A 20,689-nucleotide genomic window follows, 5' to 3' on the forward strand; every position below is an offset into this window, starting at 1 on the left:
GGTGGTCCTTCCATTCACAGAGCTGGTTGGTGGGTGGACTATGGGTGGTCCTTCCATTCACAGAGCTGGTTGGTGGGTGGACTATGGGTGGTCCTTCCATTCACAGTGCAGGTTGGTGGGTGGACTATGGGTGGTCCTTCCATTCACAGAGCAGGTTGGTGGGTGGACTATGGGTGGTCCTTCCATTCACAGAGCTGGTTGGTGGGTGGACTATGGGTGGTCCTTCAGTTCACAGAGCTGGTTGATGGGTGGACTATGGGTGGTCCTTCCATTCACAGTGCAGGTTGGTGGGTGGACTATGGGTGGTCCTTCCATTCACAGAGCTGGTTGATGGGTGGACTATGGGTGGTCCTTCCATTCACAGCGCAGGTTGGTGGGTGGACTATGGGTGGTCCTTCAGTTCACAGAGCTGGTTGATGGGTGGACTATGGGTGGTCCTTCCATTCACAGTGCAGGTTGGTGGGTGGACTATGGGTGGTCCTTCCATTCACAGAGCAGGTTGGTGGGTGGACTATGGGTGGTCCTTCCATTCACAGAGCTGGTTGGTGGGTGGACTATGGGTGGTCCTTCCATTCACAGAGCTGGTTGGTGGGTGGACTATGGGTGGTCCTTCCATTCACAGTGCAGGTTGGTGGGTGGACTATGGGTGGTCCTTCCATTCACAGAGCAGGTTGGTGGGTGGACTATGGGTGGTCCTTCCATTCACAGAGCTGGTTGGTGGGTGGACTATGGGTGGTCCTTCAGTTCACAGAGCTGGTTGATGGGTGGACTATGGGTGGTCCTTCCATTCACAGCGCAGGTTGGTGGGTGGACTATGGGTGGTCCTTCAGTTCACAGAGCTGGTTGATGGGTGGACTATGGGTGGTCCTTCCATTCACAGTGCAGGTTGGTGGGTGGACTATGGGTGGTCCTTCCATTCACAGAGCAGGTTGGTGGGTGGACTATGGGTGGTCCTTCCATTCACAGAGCTGGTTGGTGGGTGGACTATGGGTGGTCCTTCCATTCACAGAGCTGGTTGGTGGGTGGACTATGGGTGGTCCTTCCATTCACAGTGCAGGTTGGTGGGTGGACTATGGGTGGTCCTTCCATTCACAGAGCAGGTTGGTGGGTGGACTATGGGTGGTCCTTCCATTCACAGCGCAGGTTGGTGGGTGGACTATGGGTGGTCCTTCAGTTCACAGAGCTGGTTGATGGGTGGACTATGGGTGGTCCTTCCATTCACAGTGCAGGTTGGTGGGTGGACTATGGGTGGTCCTTCCATTCACAGAGCAGGTTGATGGGTGGACTATGGGTGGTCCGTCCATTCACAGAGCAGGTTGGTGGGTGGACTATGGGTGGTTCTTCAGTTCACAGCGCAGGTTGGTGGGTGGACTATGGGTGGTCCTTCAGTTCACAGAGCTGGTTGATGGGTGGACTATGGGTGGTCCTTCCATTCACAGAGCAGGTTGGTGGGTGGACTATGGGTGGTTCTTCAGTTCACAGCGCAGGTTGGTGGGTGGACTATGGGTGATCCTTCCATTCACAGCGCAGGTTGGTGGGTGGACTATGGGTGGTCCTTCCATTCACAGAGCAGGTTGATGGGTGGACTATGGGTGGTTCTTCAGTTCACAGCGCAGGTTGGTGGGTGGACTATGGGTGGTCCTTCCGCTCACAGAGCAGGTTGGTGGGTGGACTATGGGTGGTCCTTCAGTTCACAGCGCAGGTTGGTGGGTGGACTATGGGTGGTCCTTCCATTCACAGCGCAGGTTGGTGGGTGGACTATGGGTGGTCCTTCCATTCACAGAGCAGGTTGGTGGGTGGACTATGGGTGGTCCTTCCATTCACAGAGCAGGTTGATGGGTGGACTATAGGTGGTCCTTCCATTCACAGAGCAGGTTGGTGGGTGGACTATGGGTGGTTCTTCAGTTCACAGCGCAGGTTGGTGGGTGGACTATGGGTTTTCCTTCCGCTCACAGAGCTGGTTGGTGGGTGGACTATGGGTGATCCTTCCATTCACAGCGCAGGTTGGTGGGTGGACTATGGGTGGTCCTTCCATTCACAGCGCAGGTTGGTGGGTGGACTATGGGTGGTTCTTCAGTTCACAGCGCAGGTTGGTGGGTGGACTATGGGTGGTCCTTCCGCTCACAGAGCAGGTTGGTGGGTGGACTATGGGTGGTCCTTCCATTCGCAGAGCTGGTTGGTGGGTGGACTATGGGTGGTCCTTCAGTTCACAGAGCTGGTTGATGGGTGGACTATGGGTGGTCCTTCCATTCACAGTGCAGGTTGGTGGGTGGACTATGGGTGGTCCTTCCATTCACAGAGCTGGTTGATGGGTGGACTATGGGTGGTCCTTCCATTCACAGCGCAGGTTGGTGGGTGGACTATGGGTGGTCCTTCAGTTCACAGAGCTGGTTGATGGGTGGACTATGGGTGGTCCTTCCATTCACAGTGCAGGTTGGTGGGTGGACTATGGGTGGTCCTTCCATTCACAGAGCAGGTTGGTGGGTGGACTATGGGTGGTCCTTCCATTCACAGAGCTGGTTGGTGGGTGGACTATGGGTGGTCCTTCCATTCACAGAGCTGGTTGGTGGGTGGACTATGGGTGGTCCTTCCATTCACAGTGCAGGTTGGTGGGTGGACTATGGGTGGTCCTTCCATTCACAGAGCAGGTTGGTGGGTGGACTATGGGTGGTCCTTCCGTTCACAGCGCAGGTTGGTGGGTGGACTATGGGTGGTCCTTCAGTTCACAGAGCTGGTTGATGGGTGGACTATGGGTGGTCCTTCCATTCACAGTGCAGGTTGGTGGGTGGACTATGGGTGGTCCTTCCATTCACAGAGCAGGTTGATGGGTGGACTATGGGTGGTCCGTCCATTCACAGAGCAGGTTGGTGGGTGGACTATGGGTGGTTCTTCAGTTCACAGTGCAGGTTGGTGGGTGGACTATGGGTGGTCCTTCAGTTCACAGAGCTGGTTGATGGGTGGACTATGGGTGGTCCTTCCATTCACAGAGCAGGTTGGTGGGTGGACTATGGGTGGTTCTTCAGTTCACAGCGCAGGTTGGTGGGTGGACTATGGGTGATCCTTCCATTCACAGCGCAGGTTGGTGGGTGGACTATGGGTGGTCCTTCCATTCACAGAGCAGGTTGATGGGTGGACTATGGGTGGTTCTTCAGTTCACAGCGCAGGTTGGTGGGTGGACTATGGGTGGTCCTTCCGCTCACAGAGCAGGTTGGTGGGTGGACTATGGGTGGTCCTTCAGTTCACAGAGCTGGTTGATGGGTGGACTATGGGTGGTCCTTCCATTCACAGAGCAGGTTGGTGGGTGGACTATGGGTGGTCCTTCCATTCACAGAGCAGGTTGATGGGTGGACTATAGGTGGTCCTTCCATTCACAGAGCAGGTTGGTGGGTGGACTATGGGTGGTTCTTCAGTTCACAGCGCAGGTTGGTGGGTGGACTATGGGTTTTCCTTCCGCTCACAGAGCTGGTTGGTGGGTGGACTATGGGTGATCCTTCCATTCACAGCGCAGGTTGGTGGGTGGACTATGGGTGGTCCTTCCATTCACAGCGCAGGTTGGTGGGTGGACTATGGGTGGTTCTTCAGTTCACAGCGCAGGTTGGTGGGTGGACTATGGGTGGTCCTTCCGCTCACAGAGCAGGTTGGTGGGTGGACTATGGGTGGTCCTTCCATTCACAGAGCTGGTTGGTGGGTGGACTATGGGTGATCCTTCCATTCACAGCGCAGGTTGGTGGGTGGACTATGGGTGGTCCTTCCATTCACAGAGCAGGTTGGTGGGTGGACTATGGGTGGTTCTTCAGTTCACAGCGCAGGTTGGTGGGTGGACTATGGGTGGTCCTTCCGCTCACAGAGCAGGTTGGTGGGTGGACTATGGGTGGTCCTTCCATTCACAGAGCTGGTTGGTGGGTGGACTATGGGTGATCCTTCCATTCACAGCGCAGGTTGGTGGGTGGACTATGGGTGGTCCTTCAGTTCACACGCAGGTTGGTGGGTGGACTATGGGTGGTCCTTCAGTTCACAGAGCACATTGGTGGGTGGACTATGGGTGGTCCTTCAGTTCACAGCACAGGTTGGTGGGTGGCCTATGGGTGGTCCTTCTCTCGGGTAGCTGTTATTGCAGAATTAGGGACAGACCCCATACAATGCTGATCTAGCAGATGTTTTCCTATTTTTTGCCCCTTTTACACGGCTCCATTATTGCCCATAACTTCCCTTGCATCATTGTTGGCCTCAGGTTTATTGCGGGGTCTTATACACGGGGGCAATAATTACTCTTGTAAAAGGCCCTTGAGGAGCTACATGGGGACTTCGAGCAGGATGGGGGTCATGCAGCCAACAATATCTGTGTATAGGAAATGAATGGGGTCACACGGCCATGACCTGACGGTGTTAATTAAATCTATACTGGACCGATCAATCTCTGTTGGACATTACCACCCAGCACCGTGACCCCTGCAGTACGATACGGCCATGTGTTGGCTTCTTAACCCATGTGACAGTCAAAGTCGTTGGGTAGCCAGAAACTAAATGGCTCCTTATCTGGATCACAGCATGAAAGTAGAAAAGTAGATTGAGTGGACTTCAGACTGAGGACCCCAGGATATTATATAACACATGCCCTGTGTTCGAGTACGATTGTTACCATCAGATGGAGCCCCATAGCAACCCAGAAATGTCAAATGGGGCAGAGGATCAGACAGGATGAAATGCTTCTTTCCTCTGACATCACTATACATGAGGTGTCGTCCTGTCATCCAGAAATCCTCAGTCTAATGTTTAAGGGCACCTTAATGGGCTAGTCCATTGTTTGGCAAAAAACATATGTTGCTAGGGGCAGGTAATATGGAAACAAAGCCTATACTCACCTAGCCCTGATCCCCTGCAGTTCCCACTCTGCTCTGTCAGGTCCCCCGTGTAGGACCTGCCGTCTCAGACAGGCACTGGCCAAGAAGGGACCCCACCGATTGTATGAGCCAGCAGATCCTGCACAAAGCGCTTGGCTTAGAAGCACGAAGAGAAAATTGGAGGACTGGATGAAGCTGAACCAGAGCTGTCGGGACCGGGTAAGTATTTCTATTTTCCCCAACCCCAGCAACATTAAAATGTTTGCTATGTTCCCACTAAGTTATCGCAGCTGTTTGTTGCCTGTAATAGAAATCTTTTTTTTGCATTTTGGATGGTTTTTTTTTTAGCTTACTTATCGGTGTATAACACACACTTTAAAATTTAAGGCAAAAGCCTGCCTGCGTGTTATACGCTGATAAATCTTCTGGTCACTGATTCAAAGCGGCCGCAGCAGCGGCTGCTTGTTAAGTATTCGCAGCACGGCCGTGGCCACTTTAAATCAGTGACCAGCGGCGTCTCCTCCCCGCTCTGCTTTAGGAAAACTGTCACTTGTTTTCTCCCGCACTATCCACAGGTACTGGTGTGGTGGATAGTGTGGGAGATGCTGATTATAATGAGCCCTACCTTATCCGGATCTACGCCGCCGTTCTCCTGCAATTGTAGTTTTATTATGTGTTGAAATCTTCCTGTAACTGGCACGGGGGCGGGGCTTCGGCGCTTAACTGGCAGTGACATCAGCGCCACTTATGAATATTCATCCCCCCTCCCTCCCAGCTCTCCCTCACTTTGCCGCTCCTAACTTAACTTTTTTACTTAAATTTCCCTGTTAAAATGGGGGTGCATGTTCTACACCAGTGCGTGTTTTATGCCAATAAATACTGTATTTATATTGTAAAACTTTTTTTTTTTTATGAAATTTTTTTTGGCTACAGCAGAAGCTGTATAATGTCTCTTTTTTTATATATATTTTTGGGACGCTTACACCTAACCCATGGACGTATTTATAAATAGCTGAAAAGAAGTCCTTGACATTTCATCCAAAACAATTAGAATGTAAAATGAACCCATGTGGGAACCAGTTCTGAGGGGTCGGCCATCGTTTGGTAGCTTCTCTTTAACTGTAAGGACATTTCTTATAATCCAGATTCTATGCAGGTTCTTCACATTGATGAGTCGCGGCCGCTGCCTGAGACCTTATGTAGTATTTATTGCCGGTGTGCCGCTTGAGTAGTATTTATTGCCGGTTTGTGCCGCTTGACTAGTATTTATTGCCGGTGTGTGCCGCTCATGTAGTCTTAGCTGAACACATAGAAACCTTTTGTCTTTTAATACTTTGTATTAGTCTATAACACAGCAAGATGTTTTTGGGGAAAAAACTAACTAGAGAACTGAATGTCCATGTTATTGTCCGCACATTCACTGTAAACAGGACCAGGATCACCAGGAACCATCCAGCGCAGGGACCTTTACTCTTTGGGTTATTTTCTATTGAAGTTGTTTTGATCTGGGCTCCTGGGAAAGGTGGATATGACCAGTAACCTCTCCGGTAACTTGTCTGTCCCTACATTAGGGTACGAAAGACAAATCACTGGACTCATGAACTGTTATAAAGTGATGTGTGAATCCGGCCTTAAGAAATACTTCACTTCAGTTTTAAAATGATTGTTTACAGTGAAATATATATTTTTAATAAATGTTAATTTTTTGTTGTTGTATTATTTATTAAATCGTCATAAAACAGCAGAAAACATCGGAAAGGAAACCTGTCACTAAGATGTGGTAACACGTAATGCACCATAGTATAATATCTCCTACCATGATCATAGTACCGCTGCCCTGTAAAGAAGCTCTCGGAGGCTTCTTTGGGATAGTGTACCTCTCCGTATGAGATCGGTGATGCTAGTCATGCCTCCACCATACACTCTAAGACGTTTTTCCCACTTACCAATCATTCGGAGAGTAGGTTCTAAATAGGGATATGTCGGCACTTCCGTGGAATCTGCAGTGGTGCACGAGGTAGGGTTAAGCCACAGGTAGAAGAAAGATGATACCCAGCACTCACCAGTAATGCACAGTGAGGATTTATTATGCCATACTGTAGTACAAGGAAGCGTTTCGGCGTGGGAGCCTTCCTCAGCTGTCTTCCTTTGGGGTACTGCTTTGTGGACCAGATTCACGCCCAGTTATTCAAACCTATATATGGGATATTGGGAGTCCTCCACTATTTTTATTAATGAGGGTCTGGCCGTGAATCTGGTCCTCTGGCGTTGTTTTATTGATGACATTGTTTTTATATGTTCAATATAGGGATGTCGGCACTTCCGTGGAATCTGCGGTGGTGCACGAGGTAGGGTTAAGTCACAGGTAGAAGAAAGATGATACCCAGCACTCAACAGTAATGCACAGTGAGGATTTATTATGCCATACTGTAGTACAAGGACGCATTTCAGCATGGGAGCCTTTCTCAGCTGTCTGCCTTAGGCTCCCACGCTGAAATGCGTCCTTGTACTACACTATGGCATAATAAATCATCACTGGTGAGTGCTGGGTATTCTCTTTCTTCCATTCGGAGAGTAGAAGCATCACAGGAAAATAGACGCAGGATCGTAGTTTTGACAAATTACTCACCATCTAGGCCAAGCGGACCTTATGTCAGGTAGTGGCACCTAGATGACCCTTCAGCATTATCACCAGATTTGTCCTATTAAGTCCATGTTGTATTTGTGTCCTCCAAGAAATAATGCCCATTTTCGGACATGTTTGGAGGCTGTCACCTTATTGTGGGTTCAAAATAGAAATGATTAGGAGAATAAATTCCTTCCCATATAGATACTGATTGAATCGTTCTTCACCCCAGACCAGGATCAGGGCCGCTCTATCCATCTGTCAATAATGTTTTATCTGCAGGGTTAAGAGACCAAGAAGACAAATCTATTGGACGTTCATTATATGGGATAAATCTGGACCAATGCCCTAGGGTGAGGGTAAGAGCTACTTTTATGGGCAGGTTTGTGTCCTAGCGTGTCAGTACTGTATGGGATATCATTAGTCTCTTCTAGTTCACATGGTTTAGTCCGTTTCCAGAACTTTCCTTCTTGTAGCAGAGCATTTAATGGGTGGATTTCAGTAGGTATGTTTGGTAACTTGTAGTTTATAAATCCTAATACAGTCGGTAGTTGTGACACATTTTGTGGTCTTGGTGCAGTCACGACAGCTCACACCTTCTCGGGTACTGGTGTAAACCTTGTGCATTAATAGTGTGCCCACAGCAAGAAATACTTGTTACAAAGAATTCATTTTTTCCTCAAAGTCCATGTTCTTTTCATCGCTTCAAGATTCTGTAATTGTGGCTCATTGTTTTCTCCTGTAACAATAATTTCATCCAAAAAGCATTGGGTCCCAGGACAGCCTTGTAATACTTGATCCATTGGGTCCCAGGACAGCCTTGTAATACTTGATCCATTGGATCCCTGGACAGCCTTGTAATACTTGATCCATTGGATCCCTGGACAGCCTTGTAATACTTGATCCATTGGGTCCCAGGACAGCCTTGTAATACTTGATCCATTGGATCCCTGGACAGCCTTGTAATACTTGATCCATTGGGTCCCAGGACAGCCTTGTAATGCTTGATCCATTGGGTCCCAGGACAGCCTTGTAATACTTGATCCATTGGGTCCCAGGACAGCCTTGTAATACTTGATCCATTGGGTCCCAGGACAGCCTTGTAATGCTTGATCTATTGGGTCCCTGGACAGCCTTGTAATACTTGATCCATTGGGTCCCAGGACAGCCTTGTAATACTTGATCCATTGGATCCCTGGACAGCCTTGTAATACTTGATCCATTGGGTCCCAGGACAGCCTTGTAATGCTTGATCCATTGGGTCCCAGGACAGCCTTGTAATACTTGATCCATTGGGTCCCAGGACAGCCTTGTAATGCTTGATTCATTGGGTCCCAGGACAGCCTTGTAATGCTTGATCCATTGGGTCCCAGGACAGCCTTGTAATGCTTGATCCATTGGGTCCCAGGACAGCCTTGTAATACTTGATCCATTGGGTCCCAGGACAGCCTTGTAATGCTTGATCCATTGGGTCCCAGGACAGCCTTGTAATACTTGATCCATTGGGTCCCAGAACAGCCTTGTAATACTTGATCCATTGGGTCCCAGGACAGCCTTGTAATGCTTGATCCATTGGGTCCCAGGACAGCCTTGTAATACTTGATCCATTGGGTCCCAGGACAGCCTTGTAATGCTTGATCCATTGGGTCCCAGGACAGCCTTGTAATGCTTGATCCATTGGGTCCCAGGACAGCCTTGTAATACTTGATCCATTGGGTCCCTGGACAGCCTTGTAATACTTGATCCATTGGGCCCCTGGACAGCCTTGTAATACTTCACCTGTTGGGCTCCTGGACAGCCTTGTAATACTTGATCTATTGGGTCCCTAGACAGTCTTGTAATGCTTGATCCATTGGGCCCCTGGACATCCTTGTAATACTTCACCCAATGCTTGATCCATTGGGTCACAGGACAGCCTTGTAATGCTTAATCCATTGGGTCCCAGGACAGCCTTGTAATACTTGATCCATTGGGTCCCAGAACAGCCTTGTAATACTTGATCCATTGGGTCCCAGGAAAGCCTTGTAATACTTGATCAATTGGGTCCCAGGACAGCCTTGTAATGCTTGATCCATTGGGTCCCAGGACAGCCTTGTAATACTTGATCCATTGGGTCCCAGAACAGCCTTGTAATACTTGATCCATTGGGTCCCAGAACAGCCTTGTAATGCTTGATCCATTCGGTCCCAGGACAGCCTTGTAATGCTTGATCCATTGGGTCCCAGGACAGCCTTGTAATACTTGATCCATTGGGTCTCAGGACAGCCTTGTAATACTTGATCCATTCGGTCCCAGTACAGCCTTGTAATGCATGATCCATTGGGTCCCAGGACAGCCTTGTAATACTTGATCCATTGGGTCCCAGGACAGCCTTGTAATACTTGATCCATTGGGTCCCAGGACAGCCTTGTAATACTTGATCCATTGGGTCCCTGGACAGCCTTGTAATACTTGATCCATTGGGTCCCTAGACAGCCTTGTAATACTTGATCCATTGGGTCCCTAGACAGCCTTGTAATACTTGATCCATTGGGTCCCTAGACAGCCTTGTAATACTTCACCTGTTGGGCCCCTGGACAGCCTTGTAATACTTGATCTATTGGGTCCCTAGACAGTCTTGTAATGCTTGATCCATTGGGCCCCTGGACATCCTAGTAATACTTCACCCGTTGGGCCCCTGGACATCCTTGTAATACTTCACCCGTTGGGCCCCTGGACATCCTTGTAATACTTCATACGTTGGGCCCCTGGACAGCCATGTCGGCTAAATCAATTGTTGCTGAAAAATGTTCCACCGGAGAGGTTTGCAAAAATATCCTTAACTTTTGGTTGGGGATATTGTTGTCTGGAATACCAGATTTATAACGACGCGGCCATTTATCATTATTGCCCATGGCCTCTGGCCCACTGTGGACATAATGCCTTCTGACTCCAGGCCTGGTCTTAGAGGATCTGGGATATCTTCTCCTGTAGCACTATACGGCCTTTTAATAGGTTTTAGTTTCCCGATACTGTTTTAAATACATTTTCTGATTCTAATATTTTTAGTCCAGTTTCCACAGTTTTGCAGATTTTGGGCACATCTTGGAGACTATTTACGAAGTTCCGATCTTCTTAGCCGATCTGGACCCACAAGGTTTGTCTTTTTGTATCAACAATATATAATTCCACGCTGTGATGGTTTTTATTGTTATAATTCACATGTAGAGCCCAATAGATCTTCTCTCCCGTATATTTGTTGGTTTAAACTGAGAATCTGGAGAATCTTGTGTAAAGTCCCGATACCACAGAACTGACTCCATCCTAATGGTTCTACCAGTGATTGTGGGGTTTGGCCGTATCGTTGGTTTCATGTCATCTTTCTATAGGCCGGTCTGTGATAATGCCCCCCAGGGCATTAACAGGGGTCGGTCTGTGATAATACCCCCCAGGGCATTAACAGGGGCTGGTCTGTGATAATGGCCCCCAGGGCATTAACAGGGGCCGGTCTGTGATAATGCCCCCCAGGGCATTAACAGGGGCCGGTCTGTGATAATGCCCCCCAGGGCATTAAAAGGGGTCGGTCTGTGATAATACCCCCCTGGGCATCTGTCACCCCCCCCCCCCCCCCTCCTGCTGCACCTCTCATCACCCTCCTTCTTGCTGCTCTTCCTGTGGTTGTTTGGAGGGTCTGTGGTTATTTGGGGGGTCTACTGTTATTTAGGAGGGTCTGTGGTTATTTGGGGGGGGGGGTCTGTGGTTATCTGGGGGGCTGTGGTTATTTGGGGGGCTGTGGTTATTTGGGGGGTCTGTGGTTGTTTGGGGGGGTCTGGTTATTTGGGGGGGGGGTCTACTGTTATTTAGGAGGGTCTGTGGTTATTTGGAGGGTCTGTGGTTATTTGGGGGGGGGGGTCTGTGGTTGTTTGGGGGGGTCTGGTTATTTGGGGGGGTCTACTGTTATTTAGGAGGGTCTGTGGTTATTTGGGAGTCTACTGTTATTTAGGAGGGTCTGTGGTTATTTGGGAGTCTACTGTTATTTAGGAGGGTCTGTGGTTATTTGGGAGTCTACTGTTATTTAGGAGGGTCTGTGGTTATTTGGGGGGGTCTGTGGTTATCTGGGGGGCTGTGGTTATTTGGGGGGCTGTGGTTATTTGGGGGGTCTGTGGTTGTTTAGGGGGGGGGGTCTGGTTTTTGGGGGGGTCTACTGTTATTTAGGAGGGTCTGTGGTTATTTGGGGGGGGTCTGTGGTTATTTGGGGGGGGGGGGGGTCTGTGGTTGTTTGGGAGGGTCTGGTTATTTGGGGGGGTCTACTGTTATTTAGGAGGGTCTGTGGTTATCTGGGGGTCTGTGGTTATTTGGGGGGGTCTACTGTTATTTAGGAGGGTCTGTGGTTATCTGGGGGTCTGTGGTTATTTGGGGGGGGTCTACTGTTATTTAGGAGGGTCTGTGGTTATTTGGGGGGGTCTGTGGTTATTTGGGGGGGGGGGTCTACTGTTAGGAGGGTCTGTGGTTGTTTGGAGGGTCTGTGGTTATTTTGGGGGGGGGGTCTACTGTTATTTAGGAGGGTCTGTGGTTATTTGGGGGGTCTACGGTTATTTGGGGTTATTTAGGAGGGTCTGGTTATTTGGGGGGGTCTGTGGTTGTTGGGGGGGGGTCTGTGGTTATTTGGGGGGTCTACTGTTATTTAGGAGGGTCTGTGGCTATTTGGGGGGGTCTGTGGTTATTTGGGGGTCTGTGGTTATTTGGGGGGTCTACTGTTATTTAGGCGGGTCTGTGGCTATTTGGGGGGTCTGTGGCTATTTGAGGGGGTCTGTGGTTATTTGGGGGGGGTCTACTGTTATTTAGGAGGGTCTGTGGTTATTTCGGGGGGGGGGGGTCTGTGGTTATTTCGGGGGTCTACGGTTATTTGGGGTTATTTAGGGGGGGTCTGTGGTTGTTTGGGGGGGGGGGGGGGTCTGTGGTTATTTGGGGGGTCTACTGTTATTTAGGAGGGACTGTGGCTATTTGGGGGGGGGGGGGGTCTGTGGTTATTTGGGGGGTCTGTGGTTATTTGGGGGGGGTCTACTGTTTAGGAGGGTCTGTGGTTATTTCGGGGGGGGGGGGAGTCTGTGGTTATTTCGGGGGGGGGGGGGGCTGTGGTTATTTTGGGGGTCTACGGTTATTTGGGGTTATTTAGGAGGGTCTGTGGTTATTTGGGGGGTCTGTGGTTGTTTGGGGGGGGGGGGGGTCTGTGGTTATTTGGGGGGTCTACTGTTATTTAGGAGGGTCTGTGGCTATTTGGGGGGGGGGGGTCTGTGGTTATTTGGGGGGTCTGTGGTTATATGGGGGGGGGGTCTACTGTTATTTAGGAGGGTCTGTGGTTATTTGGGGGGGGGTCTGTGGTTATTTGGGGGGTCTGTGGTTATTTGGGGGGGGGGTCTACTGTTATTTAGGAGGGTCTGTGGTTATTTTGGGGGGGGGTCTGTGGTTATTTCGGGGGTCTACGGTTATTTGGGGTTATTTAGGAGGGTCTAATGTTATTTGGGTGGTCTACTGATTTTTTTGGGGAGGCTGCACTTTACTCGGGGCTCCGGGACCCTACAGCAGCAGCTGATATCAGAGAGCACAGGGGCCACCGATAACCAGACGATTACCTCACATTGACGACGACAAAATGGCTTCCGTTACTCCTTCACGCTACCAAGTAAAGACGGCTGTCGGAAGCCATTTTGGATTCTGGCAGCGCCCACACTCCATGTACGGCGTTCATCCGATCAGAAACAGAAGGTCACGTTATCCACTAAGAACCGGAAGCGCTGGCGGGTGACTAAGAATTACTTCCGGTACTTCCGGGGCAGATTCTGGTCGGCTGTAATCGAGGAGAGGGGTCTGTGCTGTACGTATGACCGCGGGACGCTGGGTCAGACATTACATCTATGGGGGCCCCCGGGAACCGGACTTGTCTAGAGTCACGGCTTGTCTGGAGTCTGGTCCCCCCGGGGGCGGGGCTTGTCTGAAGTCCTCAGTGTGGTCCCCCGGGGGAGGGGCTTGTCCTCAGTGTGGCCCCCCCCAGGGCGGGGCTTGTCTGAAGTCCTCAGTGTGGTCCCCCGGGGGAGGGGCTTGTCATCAGTGTGGTCCCCCGGGGGAGGGGCTTGTCATCAGTGTGGTCCCCCGGGGGAGGGGCTTGCCCTCAGTGTGGTCCCCCGGGGTGGGGCTTGTCCTCAGTGTGGTTCCCCTGGGGCGGGGCTTGTCTGGACTCCTCAGTGTGGTCCCCTGGGGGCGGGGCTTGTCATCAGTGTGGTCCCCCGGGGCGGGGCTTGTCTGGAGTCCTCAGTGTGTTCCCCCGGGGGCGGGGCTTGTCCTCAGTGTGGTCCCCCGGGGTGGGGCTTGTCCTCAGTGTGGTTCCCCTGGGGCGGGGCTTGTCTGGACTCCTCAGTGTGGTCCCCTGGGGGCGGGGCTTGTCATCAGTGTGGTCCCCCGGGGCGGGGCTTGTCTGGAGTCCTCAGTGTGGTCCCCCGGGGGTGGGGCTTGTCCTCAGTGTGGTCCCCCGGGGCTTGTCTGGAGTCCTCAGTGTGGTCCCCTGGGGGCGGGGCTTGTCCGGAGTCCTCAGTGTGGTCCCCCGGGGGTGGGGCTTGTCCTCAGTGTGGTCCCCCGGGGCGGGGCTTGTCTGGAGTCCTCAGTGTGGTCCCCCGGGGGTGGGGCTTGTCCTCAGTGTGGTCCCCCGGGGCTTGTCTGGAGTCCTCAGTGTGGTTCCCTGGGGGCGGGGCTTGTCCGGAGTCCTCAGTGTGGTCCCCCGGGGGTGGGGCTTGTCCTCAGTGTGGTCCCCCGGGGGTGGGGCTTGTCCTCAGTGTGGTCCCCCGGGGGTGGGCTTGTCTGGAGTCCTCAGTGGGGTCCCCTGGGGGCGGGGCTTGTCCTCAGTGTGGTCCCTGGGGGCGAGGCTTGTCTGGAGTCCTCAGTGTGGTCCCCCGGGGCGGGGCTTGTGCTCAGGTTCTTATTGGTCAGTGGGGGAGATTTATGAAAACCTGTCCAGAGGATGAGTTACCCATAGCAACCAATAAGATCGCTTCTTTCATTTTGTCAGAGGCCTTTTCAAAAATGAAAGAAGCGATCTGATTGGTTGCTATGGGCAACTGGACAGATTATGATAAATCTCCCCCAGTAAGTGTATTAATGGCTGATGACTCCATCATTTCATACAATATATAGAGCTCGGATATCCGGGGGCCACAGAATATTGTACAGTGTATACGGGGGCCACAGAATATTGTACAGTGTATACGGGGGGCCACAGAATATTGTACAGTGTATACGAGGGCCACAGAATATTGTACAGTGTATACAGGGGGGCCACAGAATATTGTACAGTGTATACGAGGGCCACAGAATATTGTACAGTGTATACAGGGGGGCCACAGAATATTGTACAGTGTATACAGGGACCACAGAATATTGTACAGTGTATACGGGGGCCACAGAATATTGTACAGTGTATACGAGGGCCACAGAATATTGTACAGTGTATACAGGGGGGCCACAGAATATTGTACAGTGTATACGGGGACCACAGAATATTGTACAGTGTATACGGGGACCACAGAATATTGTACAGTGTATACGGGGACCACAGAATATTGTACAGTGTATACAGGGGGGCCACAGAATATTGTACAGTGTATACGGGGACCACAGAATATTGTACAGTGTATACGGGGGGGCCACAGAATATTGTACAGTGTATACGAGGGCCACAGAATATTGTACGGTGTATACGGGGGACCACAGAATATTGTACAGTGTATACGGGGGGCCACAGAATATTGTACAGTGTATACGGGGACCACAGAATATTGTACAGTGTATACAGGGACCACAGAATATTGTACAGTGTATACAGGGGCCACAGAATATTGTACAGTGTATACGGGGGGAACCACAGAATATTGTGCAGTGTATACGGGGACCACAGAATATTGTACAGTGTATACGGGGGGCCACAGAATATTGTACAGTGTATACGGGGACCACAGAATATTGTACAGTGTATACAGGGACCACAGAATATTGTACAGTGTATACAGGGGCCACAGAATATTGTACAGTGTATACAGGGACCACAGAATATTGTACAGTGTATACAGGGACCACAGAATATTGTACAGTGTATACAGGGGGGCCACAGAATATTGTACAGTGTATACAGGGACCACAGAATATTGTACAGTGTATACAGGGACACAGAATATTGTACAGTGTATACGGGGACCACAGATATTGTACAGTGTATACAGGGACCACAGAATATGTACAGTGTATACAGGGGCCACAGAATATTGTACAGTGTATACAGGACACAGAATATTGTACAGTGTATACAGGACCACAGAATATTGTACAGTGTATACAGGGGGGCCACAGAATATTGTACAGTGTATACAGGGACCACAGAATATTGTACAGTGTATACAGGGCCACAGAATATTGTACAGTGTATACAGGGACCACAGAATATTGTACAGTGTATACAGGGACCACAGAATATTGTACAGTGTATACAGGGGGCCACAGAATATTGTACAGTGTATACAGGGACCACAGAATATTGTACAGTGTATACAGGGACCACAGAATATTGTACAGTGTATACGGGGGCCACAGAATATTGTACAGTGTATACGGGGACCACAGAATATTGTACAGTGTATACGGGGACCACAGAATATTGTACAGTGTATACGGGGGACCACAGAATATTGTACAGTGTATACGGGGACCACAGAATATTGTACAGTGTATACGGGGACCACAGAATATTGTACAGTGTATACGGGGGACCACAGAATATTGTACAGTGTATACAGGGACCACAGAATATTGTACAGTGTATACGAGGGCCACAGAATATTGTACAGTGTATACGGGGGACCACAGAATATTGTACAGTGTATACGGGGACCACAGAATATTGTACAGTGTATACAGGGACCACAGAATATTGTACAGTGTATACAGGGACCACAGAATATTGTACAGTGTATACGAGGGCCACAGAATATTGTACAGTGTATACGGGGGACCACAGAATATTGTACAGTGTATACGGGGACCACAGAATATTGTACAGTGTATACGGGGACCACAGAATATTGTACAGTGTATACAGGGACCACTGAATATTGTACAGTGTATACAGGGACCACAGAATATTGTACAGTGTATACGAGGGCCACAGAATATTGTACAGTGTATACGGGGGACCAGAATATTGTACAGTGTATACGGGGACCACAGAATATTGTACAGTGTATACGGGGACCACAGAATATTGTACAGTGTATACAGGGACCACAGAATATTGTACAGTGTATACAGGGACCACAGAATATTGTACAGTGTATACGGGGACCACAGAATATTGTGCAGTGTATACAGGGACCACAGAATATTGTACAGTGTATACGGGGACCACAGAATATTGTACAGTGTATACGGGGACCACAGAATATTGTACAGTGTATACAGGGACCACAGAATATTGTACAGTGTATACAGGGACCACAGAATATTGTACAGTGTATACGAGGGCCACAGAATATTGTACAGTGTATACGGGGGACCACAGAATATTGTACAGTGTATACGGGGACCACAGAATATTGTACAGTGTATACGGGGACCACAGAATATTGTACAGTGTATACAGGGACCACAGAATATTGTACAGTGTATACAGGGACCACAGAATATTGTACAGTGTATACGAGGGCCACAGAATATTGTACAGTGTATACGGGGGACCACAGAATATTGTACAGTGTATACGGGGACCACAGAATATTGTACAGTGTATACGGGGACCACAGAATATTGTACAGTGTATACAGGGACCACAGAATATTGTACAGTGTATACAGGGACCACAGAATATTGTACAGTGTATACGGGGACCACAGAATATTGTGCAGTGTATACAGGGACCACAGAATATTGTACAGTGTATACGGGGACCACAGAATATTGTACAGTGTATACAGGGACCACAGAATATTGTACAGTGTATACAGGGACCACAGAATATTGTACAGTGTATACGGGGACCACAGAATATTGTACAGTGTATACAGGGACCACAGAATATTGTACAGTGTATACGGGGCCACAGAATATTGTGCAGTGTATACAGGGACCACAGAATATTGTACAGTGTATACGGGGGACCACAGAATATTGTACGGTGTATACGGGGGGGGGGGCACAGAATATTGTGCAGTGTATACGGGGCCACAGAATATTGTACAGTGTATACAGGGACCACAGAATATTGTACAGTGTATACGGGGCCACAGAATATTGTACGGTGTATACGGGGGGGGGGGGCACAGAATATTGTGCAGTGTATACGGGGGGGGGCACAGAATATTGTACGGTGAATAGGGGGGGGCACAGAATATTGTACAGTGTATACGGGGGGGGGGCACAGAATATTGTACAGTGTATACGGGGGGGGCACAGAATATTGTACAGTGTATACGGGGGGGCACAGAATATTGTACAGTGTATACAGGGGGGGGGCACAGAATATTGTACGGTGTATACGGGGGGGGGCACAGAATATTGTACGGTGTATACGGGGGGGGGGCACAGAATATTGTACAGTGTATACGGGGGGGGCACAGAATATTGTACGGTGTATACGGGGGGGGCACAGAATATTGTACGGTGAATACGGGGGGGCACAGAATATTGTACGGTGAATACGGGGGGGGGGGCACAGAATATTGTACAGTGTATACGGGGGGGCACAGAATATTGTACGGTGTATACGGGGGGGGCACAGAATATTGTACGGTGAATACGGGGGGGGGCACAGAATATTGTACAGTGTATACGGGGGCCACAGAATATTGTACAGTGTATACGGGGGGGGGGCACAGAATATTGTACAGTGTATACGGGGGCCACAGAATATTGTACAGTGTATACGGGGGGGCACAGAATATTGTACGGTGTATACGGGGGGGGGCACATAATATTGTACAGTGTATACGGGGGCCACAGAATATTGTACAGTGTATACGGGGGCCACAGAATATTGTACAGTGTATACGGGGGCCACAGAATATTGTACAGTGTATACGGGGGGGGGGCACATAATATTGTACAGTGTATACGGGGGCCACAGAATATTGTACGGTGTATACGGGGGGGGGGGCACATAATATTGTACAGTGTATACGGGGGCCACAGAATATTGTACGGTGTATACGGGGGGGGGCACATAATATTGTACGGTGTATACGGGGGGGCACAGAATATTGTACAGTGTATACGGGGGCCACAGAATATTGTACAGTGTATACGGGGACCACAGAATATTGTACAGTGTATACGGGGGGGGGGCACATAATATTGTACGGTGTATACGGGGGGGGGGTACAGAATATTGTACGGTGTATACGGGGGGGGCACAGAATATTGTACGGTGTATACGGGGGGGGCACAGAATATTGTACGGTGTATACGGGGGGGCACAGAATATTGTACGGTGTATACGGGGGGGGCACATAATATTGTACAGTGTATACGGGGGGGGCACATAATATTGTACAGTGTATACGGGGGGGGCACATAATATTGTACAGTGTATACGGGGGGGGGGCACATAATATTGTACAGTGTATACGGGGGGGGCACATAATATTGTACAGTGTATACGGGGGGGGCACATAATATTGTACAGTGTATACGGGGGGGGGCACATAATATTGTACAGTGTATACGGGGGCCACAGAATATTGTACGGTGTATACGGGGGGGGGGCACATAATATTGTACAGTGTATACGGGGGGGGCACAGAATATTGTACGGTGTATACGGGGGGGGGGCACATAATATTGTACAGTGTATACGGGGGGGGCACAGAATATTGTACGGTGTATACGGGGGGGGGGGCACAGAATATTGTACAGTGTATACGGGGGGGGGGGCACAGAATATTGTACGGTGTATACGGGGGGGGGCACAGAATATTGTACGGTGTATACGGGGGGGGGGGCACATAATATTGTACTTTGTATCCGTCAGCCGTGGTCCAGCCCAGATAGAGATAAGTATGTGACCCCTCCCCCTCCTTACAGTGACAAGGAGAGATCCCGGTCACTGAGCATTTTTACCGTAATGTTCGCTGCCGAAAAAGTTTCCAAATTTTCATTTTTGTATTGTTTTTTTTCACCCACAAATAATACGTTTTTTCTTTTTTGTTTTGCCACTAAAATGAAAGTTGTCCTGACAAAGTACAATTGGTCCCTCAAAAACGTATTCAGGTCTATGGATGGAAACATAAGAGCTCTGTGTCCTTAAAGGGGTTCTCCGGGATCAGAAAACGCTGCTTCTTCCTTTCATAAACAGCGCCACTCCTGTCCACAGGCTGGATGTGGTATTGAAGTGACTGGGACCGAGCTGCAGTACTACACACAACCTGTGGACAGGAGTGGCGCTGGACAAACCCTTTGAGGGGTTAAAGGTTATTTCCATCTTAACTAATGTTGTATAACTTGTAAGGTTGAGAGATATAGACCAGTGGTTCCCAACCAGTGTGCCTCCAGCTGTTGCAAAACTACAACTCCTAGAATGCCCAGACAGCCAACGGCTGAGGACAGAAATTGAAAATCATTTGTAATTTAGCAACTTTTGTGGAGCAGTGATGGGTGATAGGATTGGGGAGCAGTGATGGGTGATAGGATTGGGGAGCAGTGATGGGTGATAGGATTGGGGAGCAGTGATGGGTGATAGGATTGGGGAGCAGTGATGGGTGATAGGATTGGGGAGCAGTGATGGGTGATAGGATTGGGGAGCAGTGATGGGTGATAGGATTGGGGAGCAGTGATGGGTCATAGGATTGGGGAGCAGTGATGGGTGATAGGATTGGGGAGCAGTGATGGGTGATAGGATTGAGGAGCAGTGATGGGTGATAGGATTGAGGAGCAGTGATGGGTGATAGGATTGGGGAGCAGTGATGGGTGATAGGATTGGGGAGCAGTGATGGGTGATAGGATTGGGGAGCAGTGATGGGTGATAGGATTGGGGAGCAGTGATGGGTGACAGGATTGGGGAGCAGTGATGGGTCATAGGATTGGGGAGCAGTGATGGGTGATAGGATTGGGGAGCAGTGATGGGTGATAGGATTGAGGAGCAGTGATGGGTGACAGGATTGGGGAGCAGTGATGGGTGATGGGATTGGGAAGCAGTGATGGGTGATAGGATTGA

At 49.8% G+C, this 20,689-nt stretch overlaps 1 protein-coding gene across 1 annotated transcript in view; it reads right to left on the reverse strand.

Annotated features, from left to right (window-relative positions):
- LOC130319810 (gastrula zinc finger protein XlCGF26.1-like) overlaps positions 1-20,689 on the reverse strand; it is a 148,582-nt gene that overhangs the window by 64,501 nt on the left and 63,392 nt on the right. The window lies entirely within an intron of this gene.

Source organism: Hyla sarda, unplaced genomic scaffold (assembly GCF_029499605.1).
Source record: "Hyla sarda isolate aHylSar1 unplaced genomic scaffold, aHylSar1.hap1 scaffold_217, whole genome shotgun sequence".
In the NCBI taxonomy this organism is placed as follows: Eukaryota; Metazoa; Chordata; class Amphibia; order Anura; family Hylidae; genus Hyla; species Hyla sarda.